The 13,108-nt window shown below is 41.1% G+C and overlaps 1 long non-coding RNA gene across 1 annotated transcript; it reads right to left on the bottom strand.

The window, feature by feature from the left end:
- Window positions 1-6,658: 6,658 nt before the first annotated feature.
- On the bottom strand, window positions 6,659-12,623 carry LOC132658210 (uncharacterized). Its single transcript, XR_009597504.1, has 2 exons — window positions 12,477-12,623; window positions 6,659-10,705 (listed from the first exon to the last, which is right to left on the bottom strand). It is a non-coding gene; the product is annotated as an uncharacterized LOC132658210 (long non-coding RNA).
- Window positions 12,624-13,108: the final 485 nt, after the last annotated feature.

Genomic DNA, 13,108 nt, shown 5'->3' with positions numbered 1-13,108 from the left:
TGAAGAATAAGCCAGTAGAGCAATTTGGGTGTTCCCACTCCATAGAAGCAAGAGAACATCACAGACTTAAACTTAGGTTTCCAAGCAGAATTCTAAGTGACGGGAAAATATAACCTGGGCCTGGTCCTGCTGAGTAGAATCCAAGTATGTTAATTAAAAAGGAAAACTCTTGCTAGCAATAGTCAATTTCTAGAGAGGAGTTTTACATCAGTATAGCACCACCAGTTTAAGCAGCCCTTCAACAATCACTTGAATTCAGGACTTATAATCCACAGATATCCTAAAATCACATGACTTCCTGCATGCCATGGTGATATTTTCAGGGAAAAAAGTTTATGTTAATATGCAAATACGTAATATTTTTCATTTTATTCACAAATGATGCCTGGTTTGAAAAGTCACTATAAAAAGTGAGGATGAGCAGATCTTAAGAACCACAGTTTTCAGTGTGAAAGCTAGAAACAAACATTAAAACACAATTTTAACATAATTTTAATAATTATAGTCATGTAAGTTGGGGTTCCCAGGTGGTGTGAATGGTAAAGAACCCACCTCCTAAAGGAGAAGATATAGGAGATGCAGGTTCAATCCCTGCGTCCAGGAGATCCCCTGGAGGAGGGGATGGAAACTCACTCCAGTATGCTTGCCTGGAGAATCCCATGGACGGAGGAACCTGCCAGGTTCCTCTGTCTGTGGAGTCACAAAGAGTCGGACACAACTGAAGCAACTTAGCATGCACACACGTATTCATGTAAGTTAATTTTATTTTGGCTGATTGTTAAAGAATAACACTATCCAAATCCAAATGGTGGGTGAAAAAAAGTGATATGAAAGAAATACAAACATTAAAAAATGTTTTATATGTAACGCATGTAAAACTTCCTTATTTTTGACAGAAAGGAAAGAAGCATACAATTTTTGTTAATATCAGATTCTTTTTTAATTGAAGTATAGTTGATTTACAATATTACTGCTGCATAACAAAGTGATTCAGTTATACATATATATACAGTCCTTTTTAATATATTATTTTCCATTATGATTTATATCAATTCAGTTCAGTTCAGTCACTCAGTCGTGCCCAACTCGTTGCGACCCCATGGAATGCAGCATGCCAGGCCTCCCTGTCCATCACCAACTCCCGGAATTATCATCAGTTCAGTTCAGTCGCTCAGTCATGTCTGACTCTTTGTGACCCCATGAATTGCAGCACGCCAGGCCTCCCTGTCCATCACCAACTCCTGGAGTTCACTCAGACTCACGTCCATCGAATTGGTGATGCCATCCAGCCAGCTCATCCTCTGTCGTCCCCTTCTCCTCCTGGTCGCAATCCCTCCCAGCATCAGAGTCTTTTCCAATGAGTCAATTCTTCGCATGAGGTGGCCAAAGTACTGGAGCTTCAGCTTTAGCATCATTCCTTCCAAAGAACACCCAGGACTGATCTCCTTTAGAATGGACTGGGTGGATCTCCTTGCAGTCCAAGGGACTCTCAACAGTCTTCTCCAACACCACAGTTCAAAAGCATCAGTTCTTCAGTGCTCAGCTTTCTTCACTGTCCAACTCTCAGATCCATACACGACTACTGGAAAAACCATAGCCTTGACTAGACAGACTTTTGTTGGCAAAGTAGTGTCTCTGCTTTTGAATATGCTATCTAGGTTGGAATGATGCTAAAGCTGAAACTCTAGTACTTTGGCCACCTCATGCGAAGAGTTGACTCATTGGAAAAGACTCTGATGCTGGGAGGGATTGGGGACAGGAGGAGAAGGGGACGGCAGAGGATGAGATGGCTGGATGGCATCACTGACTCGATGGACGTGAGTCCGCGTGAATTCCGGGAGGTGGTGATGGACAGGGAGGCCTGGTGTGCTGCGATCCATGGGGTAGCAAAGAGTCAGACACGACTGAGCAACTGAACTGAACTGAACTGATCCAGTTTGGTCAGAACTTTCCTTCCAAGGAGTAAGCGTCTTTTAATTTCATGGCTGCAATCACCATCTGCAGTGATTTTGGAGCCCCAAAAAATAAAGTCTGACACTGTTTCCACTGTTTACCCATCTATTTCCCATAAAGTGATGGGACCAGATGCCATGATCTTCGTTTTCTGAACATTGAGCTTTAAGCCAACTTTTACACTCTCCTCTTTCACCTTCAAGAGGCTTTTTAGTTCTTGTTTACTTTCTGCCATAACGGTGGTGTCATCTGCATCTCTGAGGTTATTGGTATTTCTCCCGGAAATCTTGATTCCAGCTTGTGCTTCTTCCAGCCTAGCGTTTCTCATGATGTACTCATAGGCTATTGAATATAGCTTGCTGTGTTATACAGTAGGACCTTGTTGTTTATTTCCATTCTATACATAAAAAGCTTACATCTCCTAATCCTACCACTTTATCCTTTCCCCAATCCTCTTCTCAGCAGCCACAGGTTGGTCCTGTATGTCTATGATTCTGTTTCTGTTTCATAGACAGGTTCATTTGTGTCATATTTTAGATTCTTCATATAAGTGATACCATATGGTATGTCTTTTTCTGACTTACTTCACTTAGTACGATAATCTCTAGTTGCATCCACATTGCTGCAAACGGCAGGAGATTTTTCTTTTTTATGGATGAGTAGTACTCCATTGTATATATGCACCACATCTTTTTTATCCATTTAGTCAGTGGACATTTAGGTGGTTTCCATGTCTTGCCTATTGTCAATAGTGCTGCTTTGAACACAGGGGTGCATATATCTTTGTGAATTAGAGTTTTGTTTGGATATACACCCAGAAGTGGGATTGCTGGGTCACATAGTAGCTCTATCTTTAGTTTTATGAGGACTCTCCACATTGTTTTCCACCATGGCTGCATCAACTTACATTTCCACCAACAATGGAGAAGGGTTCCCTTTTCTCCACACCCTCACCGGCATTTGTTACTTACAGACTTTTTAAAGATGAAGTAGTACCTCAACATCACTCTGCTTGGCCTTTCTCTAATCATTAGTGATGTTGAGCATCTTTTCATGTATCTACCAGCAATCCATATAAAATCAGACTCTTAATAACATCTTCATGTAAAAGTCAAACAAATATCCAAAGAATATTAATTTCTTTTAAATTATTAACTTTCTTGGATTACTCTCATTATCATCAGCTCCATATATTGGAATTAACTTTGTCATAGCTCAGTATAGCAGGTTCTTTATCACTGGAGGAATCAGTGACAGAACACATCTCCAGGAAATAACACTTTAATTACTACAGTGAATCTCACTGAAGTTCAAAATAAGCATTACCCAAGGTTTATATAACAGAACTGAGAAAAGACCTTTCAGTTGTAAAAGTTTCTGTAAGATCAGTTTTCTGAGTTATTTTCAAGATAACTTATTTAAAACATGAAAAGTAACCCTTTCATGGCTAGCTAGGACAACACTGTGAAGGGCCCTCTCTTGTATGAAGAATGCTCCCATGCTTAAGTCCTGACTTTTCTCTTGGGAAGAGGTTCCTTGTCCACCGTTCTTTGTGATCCCTGGCCCCAGTCTGTAGGGTTCTTCCTTTTTGTCCTCTTTGGCTGTCTCTGAAGTGGGTATTGGGGAACACACTCTTCTTATAAGTGCACAACTTTCCCAGCCCTCATTCTGCTCATTGGGCTTCCCTGATAGTTTAGTTGGCAAAGAAAGAATCCACCTGCAATGCAAGAGACCCTGGTTCAATTCCCGGTTTGGGAAGATCCACTGGAGAAGGGATAGGCTACCCACTCCAGTGTTCTTGGGCTTCCCTGGTGGCTCAGCTGGTAAAGAATTCACCTGCAATGTGGGAGACATGGGCTCAGTCCCTGGTTTAGGAAGATCCTCTGCAGAAGGGAAAGGCTACCCACTCCAGTATTCTGGCCTAGATAATTCCATGGATTGTATAGTCCATGGGGTTGCAGAGAGTCGGCCACTTTCACTTTCATTATTCTACACATGATGGGTAGGTGTCCAATACTCAGTTACAGGATATTTAAATACAGCCTCATGATGTATTTGACAGCAAACTCTCAAAATGTAAGAGATTTCTCATGCATTCCATTCCAGAAAGTTCCATGTGCCAGAGATCATTTTAAGAACATGTTTTTCACATAGATTGTGCTTCTTTGGTTTTTTTTTTGGTCCTCATATCTCTAGCTTTAAACTAGATTACCCTAGAGCTGGTGAGCTATTCCAGAAACATTGTGCCCCTCTTCTTATAATGCTATGCCCTTATTCTTATTTTTGCTTTGAGGCTTCTTAATTCACTTTGATATTGTAACTTTACCTTTAGAGGTGAAGGTCATACTCTTAATTCGATCTATTCCAAAAGACTGAGTTTTAATGGATCTTAAGACTGTCTCATATTTATCTCTTACATTTTCAGTACTGAAGAAATCAGCTATGCTGACTCTATGTTGTACCACATTTCTGAGTTCTATTTAATCTCTTTTCATTTCCACTTTCAAATTAGCTAATTAGTTTAACTAGCTCATATCTCTCTTAATTTCTTGTCAAATATACCCAATTGCTTTTAGCTCAGCAGTACCTATAGGTGGCGATAGTGGTAAAGACCCCCTACCCCACTCCCTACCCCTGGCTGCTTGTCAGTGCAAGAGACATGAGACACAGGTTCAATCCCTTGGTCTGTTCCCTTGGAGAAGGAAATGGCAACCCACTCCAGTATTCTTGCCTGGTAAATCCCATGGACAGAGGAACCTGGCAGGCTATAGTCCACAGGGTTACAGAGTCAGACACAACTTAGCACGCATGCACCAAGTTACTGCAGGTTACTATTTATGAGTTACTTTTCATTTTTCCATTTTCTAATAAACGTTTCCTTTTAACTCCTGAGCCAGCAGCTAAGCGGCTGCTACTGCTAAGTCGCTTAAGTCATATCCGACTCTGTGTGACCCCATAGATGGCAGTCCACCAGGCTCCTCCATCCTTGGGATTCTCCAGGCAAGAATACTGGAGTGGGTTGCCATTGCCTTCTCCCAGCAGCTAAGTTAATGCCATATATTTCATATTGGTATGAAATACCATACTTTTATTACTACATGAATTAGACTATGCCTAGATTTCAGAACCAGGATGAGCTGTAAATCAAATTAGATGTGTTGGTGTTTTCACCTCAGGGAATAGTTCACAGAAATTTTTGGTGTGGTTTGGGATTTGTGGGTTGGGTGGCAGTCATTTCCTTACTCAGTATTTAAATTTTAGTGGACTTAAGGACTGAGGATTGGTTAAGGACTGAAGATTAGAGCAAAAATAGTTTCACTTAGTCACAGTTATGCTATGCTATGCTATGCTAAGTTGCTTCAGTCGTGTCCAACTCTACGTGACCCCACAGACGACAGCCCACCAGGCTGCGCTGTCCCTGGGATTCTCCAGGCAAGAACACTGGAGTGGGTTGCCATTGCCTTCTCCAATGCATGACAGTGAAAAGTGAAAGTGAAGTCACTGAGTCATGTCCAACTCTCAGTGACCCCATGGACTGCAGCCTACCAGGCTCCTCCATCCATGGGATTTTCCAGGCAAGAGTACTGGAGTGGGGTGCCATTGGCAGATCTCAAATAATAAAAATTTAAAGATACATAGGAAAAATAAATAAATAAATAAAGATACATAGGGCATGTTTTATGTCTCTTATCGTCTCCTAATTAGTAGAAAAGAAACTCCTTCAAGTCAAACCACGGTGCCTAACTTAAACAGAATTTTAAGAATTAACACAGGATTTTTAATATGATCCCTCTCTAAAATCACATTAAAACACTGGTAATCAAATAAAATACATAAATAGTGGGGGCAGAGGTAGGCAACATTGCAGCAGTGGACTGGAGATATCCATACCTTTTGGGGAGATAGTATGCAGATTGAAGAGTGGAGACCCTACTTGAGAAAACTAGAATAGAAAAACTAAGTACTTCAAGAGGAAAATCTTTCTGGTGAGAATTAGACCTGAGATGCCCTATATATTTTCAGAATTTAGAGTCAACTGGTGTTACAGAAGCTAGAAATGGTAGATGGGCTTAAAACAGGGAAAATGCTTCAAAGGTTACAAATGGAGAGCTTATACCTTCAAGTACCCTCTGCTACTCCACATGGCTAACTAATTACTACCTTTCCCACCTCCCAACCAAAGCAGGAAAAGGTTAATGACAAGAATCCACTGACTGAAGAACACAAAGAACAATGGAGAAGGCTGGACAAAAGGCTGAAATGGCATTAAATGAAAGCCTGCTCTCTTACTCTTGCTTCCCAGACTGTTAGCAGCCAAGTATACACTTCAGGCAAAATATTAAAGGGTTTTCTTATAGAGATGACCAACATAACACAAAAAGACCCAGAAACTGATACACTCTTTCAAAACCCAACTGCTCTACAGTGAATTCTACCAGTAGATAAATCTTTTCCAGGTATGCAGAGTTTTTTCCTTTTAATCATAACTTTAATATTTCACTGTTAAATATAAATGGACACACAGGGACAATCAAATTGACAAGAGCTTCTAATTAAAAAGAAGTCAGAGGAAACTGAGACTATATAAAAGGATCAGGAAAAGAAAGATTATGAGCAACAATACCTCTAATATCCTCAAAGGGATAAGAAAGGATATTATATCCATGAAACAAAAATATAATACAACTTTTTATAGGAGGTTTAGAGAATGAAAATTGAACTTGAATATTAAAAATCATAGAAATTACTAAAATAAAATGGAGGCAAATTAGAAACATGAGCAAGAAAGCCAAAAATGGAAAATAGAAAATAAATTATAAAAAATTATAGTAGAACTATCATAAAGAAATAATGAGGTAAAGTGTGGGAGGAATTAAAGAAATAACAAAATATCTCACTGTTCAGTTTAGTTCAGTTGCTCAGTTGTGTCCGACTCTTTGCTACCCCATGAATCGCAGCACACCAGGCCTCCCTGTCCATCACTAACTCCCGGAGTTCACTCAAACTCATATCCATAGAGTCGGTGATGTCATCCAGCCATCTAATCCTCTGCCGTCCCCTTCTCCTCCTGCCCCCAATCCCTCCCAGCATCAGAGTCTTTTCCAATGAGTCAACTCTTCGCATGAGGTGGCCAAAGTACTGGAGTTTCAGCTTTAGCATCAGTCCTTCCAATGAACACCCAGGACTGATCTCTTTTAGAATGGACTGGTTGGACCTCCTTGCAGTCCAAGGGACTCTCAAGAGTCTTCTCCAACACCACAGTTCAAAAGCATCAATTCTTCGGTGCTCAGCTTTCTTCACAGTCCAACTCTCACATCCATACATGATGCTGACAGGGACCATTTCTGCCTGTCTGCCACAATGAACAGAAAAACAACCTCCCCCAGGACATATTATATGACATTTCAGAACATTATTAATTAAGTGGAAAAACAAAACCTTCATAGCTAGAAATACGTAAACCACAAAAGATCAAAAGTAATGTTTTCAGACTTCTTGGCAGAATTCCTGAAAACTAAAAGACAATGCACCGAAAATTCTGAAGAAAAACCAGTTCCATCATAGGATTCTATACCCAGCCAAACCACTCAAACCCAAGGTTAAAATAAACAGAATGACAGGTACCTTTTCACTACCTTTCTTCTTAGAAAACTTTTGAAGGATGTACTCTATTAAGAAGTAGAACAAACCAAGAAATGAGTAAATAGGATGCATGAAACAAAGGATCAACTCTGGATAATGCAAGAAAGTTTGGGACAATGTGTGAAAAATGAAAGCATTCTGGATGAATTTGTAATAAATATATAGAAAAGAAAAAAAATTTGCAATGTACTAAACAAAGCCATGTTTCACTAACTGGAATTGACTGTTTGAGAGTAGATTTCAGTAAGGTCAGTTACTTCAGCAATAAACAAAAATACTGAGTACTGACTTAACCAGAGTATATATACTGGCAATATAGAGAAGAAATGTGCAAGTGGACATGCGTTCTGGCTAAACCCTAGTAAATCACAGGAATAAATCAACAAATGACATCTGAATGTCTAAATCCACAAACCACAATGTGAACATGACATCTAGAAATATTAATATAAATACCTGAACAAATAGCTAATAGAGTTGAATATTTTTGCTTCTGGGTAGTGGGACTCAGGTATAAAAAGAGATCAATTAGACTGGTATCTTTTTCACTTTCAGCCATTTAGAACCATTTAACTTTTAAGCACATATTTAAAATAAAATATGAGGAAAGTAAAAAACAAGCAAAGAAACAAAATCCATACTTTTGCTATTTAAGAGTTTTAGATTTCTTTTATAATAGCCACTTAACAAACTAGTTTCATTTTTGCACTAGAATTTTGTCAGAAAAATAGCACATATACTAAAGCGGCCATTTATAATTTTAAGCACAAAGGCAATGATACTCATCCACAAGAAGAGTGGATCTATTTTTGATGAGCTTAAATAAGTTGCTAATTTGTGCCAGGAGCAACGATATGGGCACTGACGATCATAAATATTGATGTCCCAAGAGACCAGGCAGCAGCCTCAGAACGAAAATCACTGGGACTAATAAGAAATAACACTGATAACTTAACATGGAGAAAATGAAGCAAAAGGTTTCAACTAAAGAGTTGACTCTGAACATCAGCATATCCACATCATCTTAGACAGTTGGATATCAACTTCAAAAACTCTGTCTTTCTGGAATGGACTCCAGTCCTCCAGTCCTGTTAGAGAGTCACACTAAATTTCAGAAACAGACCAGAAGTCAAAGTTCCTTCTTTTACTTTTCTAAGCTCCAAACACTAATGCCAACCTTATTTTTTCTTCCCTGAAGATTCATCTCTTTTATATATGACATACTCTTCAAATACTGCCTATCAAAGGTACAATCTGCCTATAACCTATTAGGCTGTGGTCTTACTTTGTGACTGACAACTAGGTCAACCACCTTCGAAGGCAATGCTGACATCTACATTAAACATAAACATACAGTTGTGAGAGAAGGGCAGCACCACAAATTGTAAACACTGTAAAACCATCTTTTTGTCTGGACACTTCCATCTGTACACAAGGGAATACTTAGATCCTTACTTCTCTCCCTCAGTCCCCACCTTCAAGGAAATGGCAGAATTACTAGCAAAAAGAAATATAATCCATTCAAGAAGGTATTTAAGCAAAAACAATGTTTCTCAATTTTCAACATTATTAGACTTTGTAGCAGAGAAGGAATGTGTGGGCCTTCAGAGTAGCTTTGGGGGCCAGCCTGATGTGAGCTTCTAAAATCAGTGTCCTGAACTTGCATTTTGTCTTTTAAAGTTAGGGGCATTTAATTGCATGACATGCACAATTAATGTATCCCTTTTCTATTTAATTTTTAAAATAATTTATATTATTCACCAGTAAAACGACACACCCAACTTTCTCTTAACACTTTCTAGAAAGCTTGATAACTCATTAAGTGTCCTGTTAATACTATTATTACCCTGCAGCTGATACAGCAGTCTTCCCTTCTCCATGGTTTTGCTTTCTGAGGTTTCAGTTACCCACGCTCAAACATGGTCCAAAAATATTAAACAGAAAACTCCAGAAACAAACAATTCATAAGTTTTAAACTATACACCATGCTGGGTAGTGTAGTGAAATATTGCCCTGCCCTGCTCTATCCAGTCCAAGATGTGAGTCATGCCTTTGTCCAGCTTGTCCTGCCCTCAGTCACTTAGTTATCAGTTATCAGTTTGACGGTTTTGGTATCACAGTGCTTGTGGTTAAGTCATCCTTCTTTTAGTTAATGGCCCAAAGCATAAGAGTAGTGATACTAGCAATTCAGAAATGCCATAGAGAAGCTGTAAAGTGCTTCCTTTAAGTAAAAAAGGAGAAAATTCTCAACTTAAGGGGAAAAAAAAGTCATATGCTAAGGTTGCTAAGATCTAGAGTAAAACCCAGTCTTCTATCTGTGAAATTATGAAGAAGGAAAAAGGAATTTGTGCTAGTTTTGCTGTTGCACCTGAAGCTGCAAAAGTTATAGCCATAATGTGCATTAAGTGCTTAGTTAAGACAGAAAAGGCATTTTTTAAAAGAGAGGATATTTTTTAAAGAGAATCATTCACATAATGTTTATTACAGTATACCATAATTGCTCTATTTTATTATTAGTTTTGCTGCTAACGTCTTACTGTGTCTACTGTATAAATTAAACCTTATCATAGGTATGTATGTATTGGAAAAAACATAGTATATACAGGGTTTGGTTCCATCCAGACTTTCAGGCATTCACTGATGTCTTGGAACTTATTCCTCAGGGATAAGTGGGGACTACTGTACTAAAAATGGCTCTGGAGGGACTAAAGGAGCACAGGCGAGCAAGCACAGATGCTGGTCCTAGCCAGGACCTGAAGTCCTTAAACTCTGGGATACTGGGAAAAACACAGATTTAGAACTCAAAAATATTGTGCTCTAACTCAGCCACTTGCTTGACACATGACCTTTGAAAGTGTCTCATGTCTCTGATCTTCAACTTCCTCTCAGACACCAAGGCTAACTCAGGTGCAGGACTAAGTGAGTCTTAAATGAGATAATGTACCGGAAGCACACCATAAGGGAGGCTGGTGATGGTGGTGAGGGATGGTCCTCTTCTGTGTTGGGTCTACTTCTCCATCTCTACAGCTTCCATTCTCCAGGGTTCCTGGGGTCCTGGGGGTGCAGAACATAGACTCCCATCCACTGGGAAAGGCACCTGGAAAGATTTCTGTAGAAGAGTGGGTTGAACCATCACTCTTGGACAAGAGAAACCAGAACACACAGTAACATATAATCAGGGAAAAAAACCTTCCTCAGGATACAAAGTGTGATCGAATAAAATAGAAATAATTACACCTGCATGATATAATTTTAAATATTTATCAGCATCCCTATTTCATTAAACAGTAATTAAAGTCCTGCAAATTCTTCCTGGCTAATGGATATATTCAGAAAATAGAATGAAAAAGCTTTGAAAGAAGCCATGTGTTTAAAAAGATGAAAAGTGAGATTAAGGCAGGAGGGTTCCTCCATGGAAAAAAGTGTTGACATTTAAAAAAGCAGGACCGCAGTCCTAGAAAACCAGACAGTAGGCGACACAGGCAATGAAATTTAATAGCCAGTTCTCAACAGGTGGACAGGCTGAAGCTGTGATAAACTGTTTCAACTCTGATGTTTAGCGCAGGAACTGGAGCAGCATGCACCAACAGATGGAGCCATTCAAAAACTAGCTGCATGGAGATAAGAGAAAAAGCCGTGGAGATGGAAATGGGAGAGAAAAAGGCAGGGCAAAAGGTGGGTTTGAAACATAGCAAATGCCATCTCCAGATGACCTAAGATCCAAATGGGAAAACTGCAAATGGCTTTTTGGAGAAAAGTTAGCCTAATGTAAGAGTCAAGCAAAAAGAAAACAAAAAAAGCACTCAATACTGTTCCTTACACCAAACTGTGGCCTACCTTCAGGTAAAATTCTGGACCAGGGCATTTTTAGTTTGTCTTTCTGCTGCAAAAGTTGGCTCTAGTCTATTTGTGGTTAGCTGCTGCTGCTGCTGCTAAGTCGCTTCAGTCGTGTCCGACTCTGTGCGACACGATAGACGGCAGCCCACCAGGCTCCGCTGCCTCTGGGATTCTCCAGGCAAGAACACTGGAGTGGGTTGCCATTTCCTTCTCTAATGCGTGAAAGTGAAAAGTGAAAAGTGAAGTCGCTCAGTCATGTCCGACTCTTAGCGACCCCATGGACTGCAGCCCACCACACAATCAGATTTTCTAAGCAAGGCCAAATTCTGCAGGCACCCTATTTGGAATACAAAGTGGGCCCTCATCATAAAACATAATTGAAATAATGGGGCTGAAATCCTCGTTCCTGGTTTGCTTCATGATACGCCTCTTTTGGCGTTTTTTTCTCACTTATAAATGCTTACTGTGGCCATTGCCGGTTCTTCCACTCTTTCCATGCCCTCATCTTACTGCCTCAGATTCTTTCGCCGCCTCAGCTTCGGATCTCTGGAAAGCCCCTCAGCCCTGGGTGTCTTTTACTTCAACACTAGTCGCCATTCGATTTGTGAGGTTCTCCCTGCACCGCACCTCCCCTTCCTACACACACGCACACGCACACACACACGCACACACGCACGCGCACGCACGCACGCACACACACACACACACACCCCGCGCAGGCACACGCGCACGCGCGCACACACACACACCCCGCGCAGGCACACGCACACACGCACACGCACACGCACACACACCCCGCGCAGGCACACGCACGCACGCACACGCACACACACACACACCCCGCGCAGGCACACGCACGCACGCGCGCACACACACACACACACACCCCGCGCAGGCGCGCACACACTGTCACAGGGACCGTCGAGTCTCTCCCTAGACCGCAAAGTTGGCGCCTCACAGGCCCAGAAGTCGAAAATGAGAAACCTGGGTGAAACACAGGTTAAGTAAACTCGCAGCCTTGGGAGGAATGTCACGTGACTTACCTCTAAGGTCAACGTTCCTGCCAGACCACTAGCCTGGTGTGAGCGTCTACAACCCGAGTCTTAAGCCACACACAGCACGAACATACTAGAAGCATGGACCTCTTACTCTTCTAGGGCGCCTCACCTTTGTGTCCCATGAAGCCTTATGAACGGACGAGCCATTCTCGCGCGACTTGTACCAAATTCTCAGGAAGGAAAACTTTCGCGAGACTTGGAACTTGCGGCTCTTTTTGCAACAGGGAGCAGTGTGCTGGCAAGCGCAGCCGTTTGGGTAAGTGGTACTCAGCCGCTAGGTCATGTCCAACTCTTTGCGACTCCCATGGACTGTAACCCACCAGGCGCCTGTGTCCATGGGATTCCCCAGGCAAGAATACTGGAATGGGTTGCCATTTCCTCCTCCAGGGGATCTTCCAGACACAGGGATTGAACCCGCGTCTCTTACGTCTCCTGCATTGGCAGACAGGTTCTTTACCACTAATGCCACCTGGGAAGTCCTCGGGTAAGGACAACTGCTTTTAAATCTGCTGTGTGTGCATACGTGATCGGTTGCATCATTTGTGTCTGACTTTCTGCGACACCGTGAACTGTAAGCTGCCAGGCTTCTCTGTCCATTGGATTCTCCAAGCAAGAAT

Source organism: Ovis aries, chromosome 19 (genome assembly GCF_016772045.2).
Source record: "Ovis aries strain OAR_USU_Benz2616 breed Rambouillet chromosome 19, ARS-UI_Ramb_v3.0, whole genome shotgun sequence".
NCBI classification, from domain to species: domain Eukaryota; kingdom Metazoa; phylum Chordata; class Mammalia; order Artiodactyla; family Bovidae; genus Ovis; species Ovis aries.
The sequence above is the reverse complement of the archived record's forward strand: the minus strand, read 5'-3'. Positions and strand labels throughout refer to the sequence as shown.